The sequence below is a fragment of the Canis aureus genome, unplaced genomic scaffold, assembly GCF_053574225.1.
Source record: "Canis aureus isolate CA01 unplaced genomic scaffold, VMU_Caureus_v.1.0 ptg000317l_RagTag, whole genome shotgun sequence".
Lineage (NCBI taxonomy): Eukaryota > Metazoa > Chordata > Mammalia > Carnivora > Canidae > Canis > Canis aureus.
In genome coordinates this window covers 28,403-36,395 of record NW_027554549.1, presented here as the reverse complement: position 1 = coordinate 36,395, position 7,993 = coordinate 28,403, and the positions used below count along the sequence as shown (strand labels likewise).

General features: G+C 39.6%; 1 pseudogene; it reads left to right on the top strand.

The window, feature by feature from the left end:
• The first annotated feature begins 6,576 nt into the window (after positions 1–6,576).
• On the top strand, positions 6,577–7,531 carry LOC144309985 (18S ribosomal RNA; annotated as a pseudogene).
• The last annotated feature ends 462 nt before the right edge of the window (positions 7,532–7,993 follow it).

Here is a 7,993-nt window from a genome sequence, read left to right as displayed (position 1 = left end):
AAACCTAAACCTCTTACAATGCTAAAAATTATCATCCCCACTATCATACTGATCCCCCTTACATGAGTATCAAAGCCTAACATAATCTGAATTAACACGACAACATATGGTTTGCTAATCAGCTTAATCAGCTTATTCTACCTGAATCAACCAAATGATAATACATTGAACCCCTCCTTAATATTTTTCTCTGACTCCCTATCAGCACCGCTACTAGCACTTACAACATGACTTCTACCCCTTATACTTATAGCAAGCCAACACCATTTATCAAAAGAACCCTTAACTCGAAAAAAACTATATATTTCAATACTGATTCTTCTCCAGTTGTTCCTAATTATAACTTTCACCGCCTCTGAACTTATCTTCTTTTACATCCTATTTGAGGCAACACTAATCCCAACCCTGATCATTATTACCCGATGGGGAATCAAACTGAACGACTAAACGCAGGGCTCTACTTCTTATTTTATACTTTAATAGGATCTCTCCACTCCTAGTAGCTCTCCTTTACATCCACAATTTCATGGGCTCCCTAAATTTTCTCATAATTCAATACTGAATTCAACCTCTGCCAAACTCCTGATCTAATGTTTTCTTATGATTGGCATGCATGATAGCATTCATAGTAAAGATACCTCTATACGGCCTCCACTTGTGACTACCAAAAGCACACGTAGAGGCCCCTATTGCCGGCTCCATGGTACTTGCCGCCGTACTCCTGAAATTAGGAGGCTATGGCATGATACGAATTACAACCCTACTAAACCCCCTGACCAACTTCATAGCGTATCCTTTCATAATATTATCTCTATGAGGCATAATCATAACAAGCTCTATCTGTCTCCGTCAAACAGATCTAAAATCCCTAATTGCATACTCCTCAGTTAGTCATATGGCACTCGTTATTGTAGCGTTCTTATTCAAACACCATGAAGTTATATAGGTGCAACAGCCCTAATAATTGCCCATGGTTTAACATCCTCGATGCTATTCTGCTTAGCCAACTCCAATTACGAACGAATCCATAGCCGTACTATGATTCTCGCACGAGGACTTCAAACCCTCCTTCCCTGATAGCAGCCTGATGGTTATTAGCAAGCCTCACAAATCTGGCTCTTCCTCCAACAATTAATCTTATCGGAGAACTATTTGTAGTGATATCCTCATTCTCATGATCCAACATTACTATTATTCTAATAGGAATTAACATCACCATCACTGCCCTATACTCACTTTATATACTAATCACCACACAGCGTGGTAAATATTCCCACCATATCAAAAATATCAAACCGTCATTCACACGAGAAAATGCCCTAATAACCTTGCATCTACTGCCTCTACTCCTCCTATCCCTTAACCCTTAAAATTATTCTCCGGTCCCATCTACTGTAAGCATAGTTTAACAAAAACATAGATTGTGAATCTAATAATAAAAGCTCAAACCTTTTGCTTACCGAAAAAGTACTGCAAGAACTGCTAACTCATGCTCCCATGTATAAGAACATGGCTTTTTCAACTTTTATAGGATAGAAGTAATCCATTGGTCTTAGGAACCAAAAAATTGGTGCAACTCCAAATAAAAGTAATAAATATATTTACTTCATGCATAATCACAGCTCTAGTCATTCTTACTTGCCCCATCATTATAACCTCTACTAAACTCTACAAAAATAAGCTATACCCATACTATGTAAAAACCGCTACTTCTTACGCATTCATAATTAGCATAATTCCCACAATAATATTCATCTACTCAGGACAGGAAACAATTGTTTCAAACTGACATTGAATAACAATCCAGACCATAAAACTATCCATGAGTTTTAAATTAGACTACTCTCAATAATCTTTGTGCCCGTAGCCCTTTTTGTCACGTGGTCTATTATAGAGTTTTCTATATGATATATACACTCCGATCCTTATATTAACCGATTTTTCAAGTATCTTCTCTTATTTCTTATTACTATAATAGTCTTAGTCACCGCAAACAACATATTCCAACTATTCATTGGCTGAGAAGGAGTTGGCATTATATCATTTTTACTTATTGGATGATGATACGGCCGAACCGATGCAAATACAGCTGCCCTACAAGCTATCCTCTATAACCGTATTGGAGATGTAGGCTTCATTATAACCATAGCATGGTTTCTATTGAACTTAAACACATGAGACCTTCAACAAATCTTTATTACAACAAACGATAATTTTAATTTGCCGCTACTTGGCTTACTATTAGCAGCTACCGGTAAATCTGCTCAATTCGGCTTACATCCCTGACTCCCCTCAGCCATAGAAGGCCCCACTCCTGTATCAGCCCTACTTCACTCAAGCACAATAGTTGTAGCAGGAGTATTTCTTCTTATCCGCTTTCATCCACTAATAGAGCATAATCAAACTATTCAAACCCTCACTTTATGCTTAGGGGCTATTACTACACTATTTACTGCAATCTGCGCTCTTACACAGAACGATATCAAAAAAATTGTAGCGTTCTCTACCTCAAGCCAACTAGGCCTAATAATAGTAACAATTGGCATTAACCAGCCTTACCTAGCCTTCTTACACATCTGCACTCACGCATTTTTTAAAGCTATGTTATTCATATGTTCAGGGTCAATTATCCACAGCCTAAACGATGAACAAGACATTCGAAAGATAGGTGGCCTATTTAAAGTCCTTCCCTTCACCACAACTTCCCTGATTGTCGGAAGCCTCGCATTAACAGGCATACCTTTCCTTACAGGATTCTACTCCAAAGACCTGATCATCGAGTCCGCTAACACGTCGAATACCAACGCCTGAGCCCTCTTAATTACACTCGTTGCCACATCCCTAACCGCTGCCTACAGCACCCGAATTATATTCTTCGCTCTACTAGGCCAGCCCGCTTCTCCCCTATAATCCTTATCAACGAGAATAATCCTCTCCTAATTAACTCTATTAAACGACTCCTTATCGGAAGTGTATTTGCAGGATACATTATCTCCCACAGCATCACACCCACCACCATCCCACAGATAACTATGCCTCATTATCTAAAAATGATAGCCCTTGCAGTAACTATCTTGGGTTTCATCCTGGCACTAGAACTAAACCTTACCATACAAGGACTCAAATTTAACTATCCATCTAATTACTTTAAATTTTCCACCCTCCTTGGCTATTATCCAACCATTATGCACCGCCTCACACCTAAAACAAGTTTAACCATCAGCCAGAAATCAGCATCTATACTTCTGGACTCCATCTGACTAGAAAACATCCTACCCAAATCAATCTCGTATTTCCAAATAAAATCTTCTACCCTTATTTCAAATCAAAAGGGTCTCATCAAGCTCTATTTCCTATCGTTCATACTAACTATAATTCTCAGCCTACTAATCCTTAATTACCACGGGTAACTTCCATGATAACCAACACACCAGTTAACAGCGACCAACCTGTAACAATCACCAACCAGGTTCCATAACTATATAAAGCCGCAATACCCATAGCCTCTTCACTAAAAACCCAGAGTCCCCCCGTATCATAAATTACCCAATCCCTATTCCATTAAACTTTAATACTACCTCCACCTCATCATCCTTCAAAATATAGCAAGCAGTCAACAACTCAGACAATAGACCAGTAATAAAAGCCGCTAGAACAGCCTTATTTGAAACTCACACCTCAGGGTATTGCTCAGTAGCCATAGCAGTTGTATAACCAAATACTACTAATATACCCCCCAAATAAATTAAAAACACTATCAGCCCTAAAAAAGAACCCCCAAAATTCAGAACAATCGCACAACCAATCCCACCGCTAATAATTAGCACAAGCCCACCATAAATAGGAGATGGTTTAGTGGCAAAACCCACAAAACTCATCACAAAAACGATACTTAAAATAAATACAATGTATGTTATCATTATTCCTACATGGAATTTAACCATGACTAATGACATGAAAAATCATCGTTGTATTTCAACTATAAGAACATTAATGACCAACATTCGAAAAACCCACCCACTAGCCAAAATTGTCAACAATTCATTCATTGACCTCCCAGCGCCATCTAACATCTCTGCTTGATGGAATTTCGGGTCCTTATTAGGAGTATGCTTGATTCTACAGATTCTAACAGGTTTATTTCTAGCTATACACTACACATCGGACACGGCCACAGCTTTTTCATCGGTCACCCACATCTGTCGAGACGTTAACTACGGCTGAATTATCCGCTATATACATGCAAATGGCGCTTCCATATTCTTCATCTGCCTATTCATACATGTGGGACGAGGCCTATACTATGGATCCTATGTATTCATAGAAACATGAAACATTGGAATTGTACTACTATTCGCAACCATAGCCACAGCATTCATAGGCTATGTACTGCCGTGAGGACAAATATCATTTTGAGGGGCAACTGTAATCACTAACCTTCTCTCCGCCATCCCCTATATCGGAACCAACTTAGTAGAGTGAATCTGAGGTGGCTTCTCAGTAGACAAAGCAACCTTAACACGATTCTTTGCATTTCATTTTATCTTTCCATTCATCATCGCAGCTCTAGCAATAGTACACCTCCTATTTCTACACGAAACCGGATCCAACAACCCCTCAGGAATCACATCAGACTCAGACAAAATTCCGTTTCACCCCTACTACACAATTAAAGATATCCTAGGAATCCTACTCCTGCTCCTAGTCTTAATATCACTAGTTTTATTTTCACCAGACCTATTAGGAGATCCAGACAACTACACCCCTGCAAACCCCCTAAACACCCCTCCACATATCAAACCTGAATGATACTTCCTATTCGCCTATGCCATCCTACGATCTATCCCTAATAAATTAGGAGGTGTACTCGCCCTAGTATTCTCCATCCTAATTTTAGCATTCATTCCATTCCTCCACACATCTAAGCAACGCAGTATAATATTCCGACCCCTCAGCCAATGCCTATTCTGACTTTTAGTCGCCGATCTTCTCACTTTAACTTGGATTGGAGGACAGCCAGTTGAACACCCTTTCATCATTATCGGACAGGTCGCCTCAATTCTATATTTCACCATCCTATTGATTCTAATGCCAACAATTAGCGTTATCGAAAATAATCTTCTAAAATGAAGAGTCTTTGTAGTATAATCATTACCTTGGTCTTGTAAACCAAAAATGGAGAGTAGTCGCCCTCCCTAAGACTCAAGGAAGAAGCTCTTGCTCCACCATCAGCACCCAAAGCTGAAATTCTTCTTAAACTATTCCCTGACACCCCCTACATTCATATATTGGACCACCTCTACTGTGCTATGTCAGTATCTCCAAAAAATCCTTCTTTCCCTCCCCTATGTACGTCGTGCATTAATGGCTTGCCCCATGCATATAAGCATGTACATGATATTATATCTTTACATAGGACATGTCTAGTCCAATTCCACAACCCATTGATCCTCAACAGTAACTAGATGCATATCACTTAGTCCAATAAGGGCTTAATCACCATGCCTCGAGAAACCATCAATCCTTGCCTGTAATGTCACTCTTCTCGCTCCGGGCCCATGCTAATGTGGGGGTTACTATCATGAAACTATACCTGGCATCTGGTTCTTACCTCAGGGCCATGACTCTATTTATTCCAATCCTACTAATTCTCGCAAATGGGACATCTCGATGGACTAGTGACTAATCAGCCCATGATCACACATAACTGTGGTGTCATGCATTTGGTATCTTTTATTTTTAGGGGGGGAATCTGCTATCACTCATCTATGACCGCAACGGCACTAACTCTAACTTATCTTCTGCTCTCAGGGAATATGCCCGTCGCGGCCCTAATGCAGTCAAATAACTTGTAGCTGGACTTATTCATTATCATTTATCAACTCACGCATAAAATCAAGGTGCTATTCAGTCAATGGTTTCAGGACATATAATTCTAGGACACACGTGTGTACACGTACGTACACGTGTGTACACGTACGTACACGTGTGTACACGTACGTACACGTGTGTACACGTACGTACACGTGTGTACACGTACGTACACGTGTGTACACGTACGTACACGTACGTACACGTACGTACACGTACGTACACGTGTGTACACGTACGTACACGTGTGTACACGTACGTACACGTGTGTACACGTACGTACACGTGTGTACACGTACGTACACGTGTGTACACGTACGTACACGTGTGTACACGTACGTACACGCGCAAGACATTAAGTTAACTTATACAAACCCCCCTTACCCCCCATAAACTCATGTCATCTATTATACACTTATTTATGTCCTGCCAAACCCCAAAAACAGGACTAAGTGCATACAATACTCACAAGCTTTATTTAAATTGTATACAAATGTATTGCTACTCTAGTTAACTTAACACAACAGTCTTACACGCATTCGATCTCGTGGTCTATCTATAGATAGCATCCCCTTTTTTTTCCTCTCATATTTACTATGTATTTTATTTATTATACACACTACAATTTCAGTATAAGTTAATGTAGCTTAATTAATAAAGCAAGGCACTGAAAATGCCAAGATGAGTCGCACGACTCCATAAACACAAAGGTTTGGTCCTAGCCTTCCTATTAGTTCTTAGTAGACTTACACATGCAAGTCTCCACGCCCCAGTGAGAATGCCCTTAAAATCAGCAGTGATCTAAAGGAGCAGGTATCAAGCACACTCTTAAGTAGCTCATAACACCTTGCTAAGCCACACCCCCACGGGATACAGCAGTGATAAAAATTAAGCCATAAACGAAAGTTTGACTAAGCCATACTAAAAAGGGTTGGTAAATTTCGTGCCAGCCACCGCGGTCATACGATTAACCCAAACTAATAGGCCCACGGCGTAAAGCGTGTTTAAGATACCTTTGCACTAAAGTTAAAACTTAACTAAGCCGTAAAAAGCTACAGTTACCATAAAATAGACCACGAAAGTGACTTTATAATAATCTGACTACACGATAGCTAAGACCCAAACTGGGATTAGATACCCCACTATGCTTAGCCCTAAACATAGATAATTTTACAACAAAATAATTCGCCAGAGGACTACTAGCAATAGCTTAAAACTCAAAGGACTTGGCGGTGCTTTATATCCCTCTAGAGGAGCCTGTTCTATAATCGATAAACCCCGATAAACCTCACCACCCTTTGCTAATTCAGTCTATATACCGCCATCTTCAGCAAACCCTCAAAAGGTAGAATAGTAAGCACAATCATTTTACATAAAAAAGTTAGGTCAAGGTGTAACTTATGGGGTGGGAAGAAATGGGCTACATTTTCTACCCAAGAACATTCCACGAACGTTTTTATGAAATTAAAAACTGAAGGAGGATTTAGTAGTAAATTAAGAATAGAGAGCTTAATTGAATAGGGCCATGAAGCACGCACACACCGCCCGTCACCCTCCTCAAGTAATAAGACACAACCATAACCATATTAACTTAACTAAGACACAAGAGGAGACAAGTCGTAACAAGGTAAGCATACCGGAAGGTGTGCTTGGATTAATCAAAGTGTAGCTTAACTAAAGCGTCTGGCCTACACCCAGAAGATTTCATTACTTATGACCACTTTGAACAAAAGCTAGCCCAACTAACCCCAAACTTAAGTATCACAGACATATAAAGTAAAACATTTAGTTAAATAATAAAAGTATAGGAGATAGAAATTTTAATTGGAGCGATAGAGATAGTACCGTAAGGGAATGATGAAAGACATCTTAACAGTATTAAACAGCAAAGATTACCCCTTTTACCTTTTGCATAATGAACTAGCCAGAAACGACTTAACAAAGAGAACTTAAGCTAAGCTCCCCGAAACCAGACGAGCTACCCATAAACAATCTAAAAGGATCAACTCATCTATGTAGCAAAATAGTGAGAAGATTTGTGGGTAGAGGTGAAAAGCCTAACGAGCCTGGTGATAGCTGGTTGCCCACAAACAGAATTTTAGTTCAACTTTAAATTTACCTA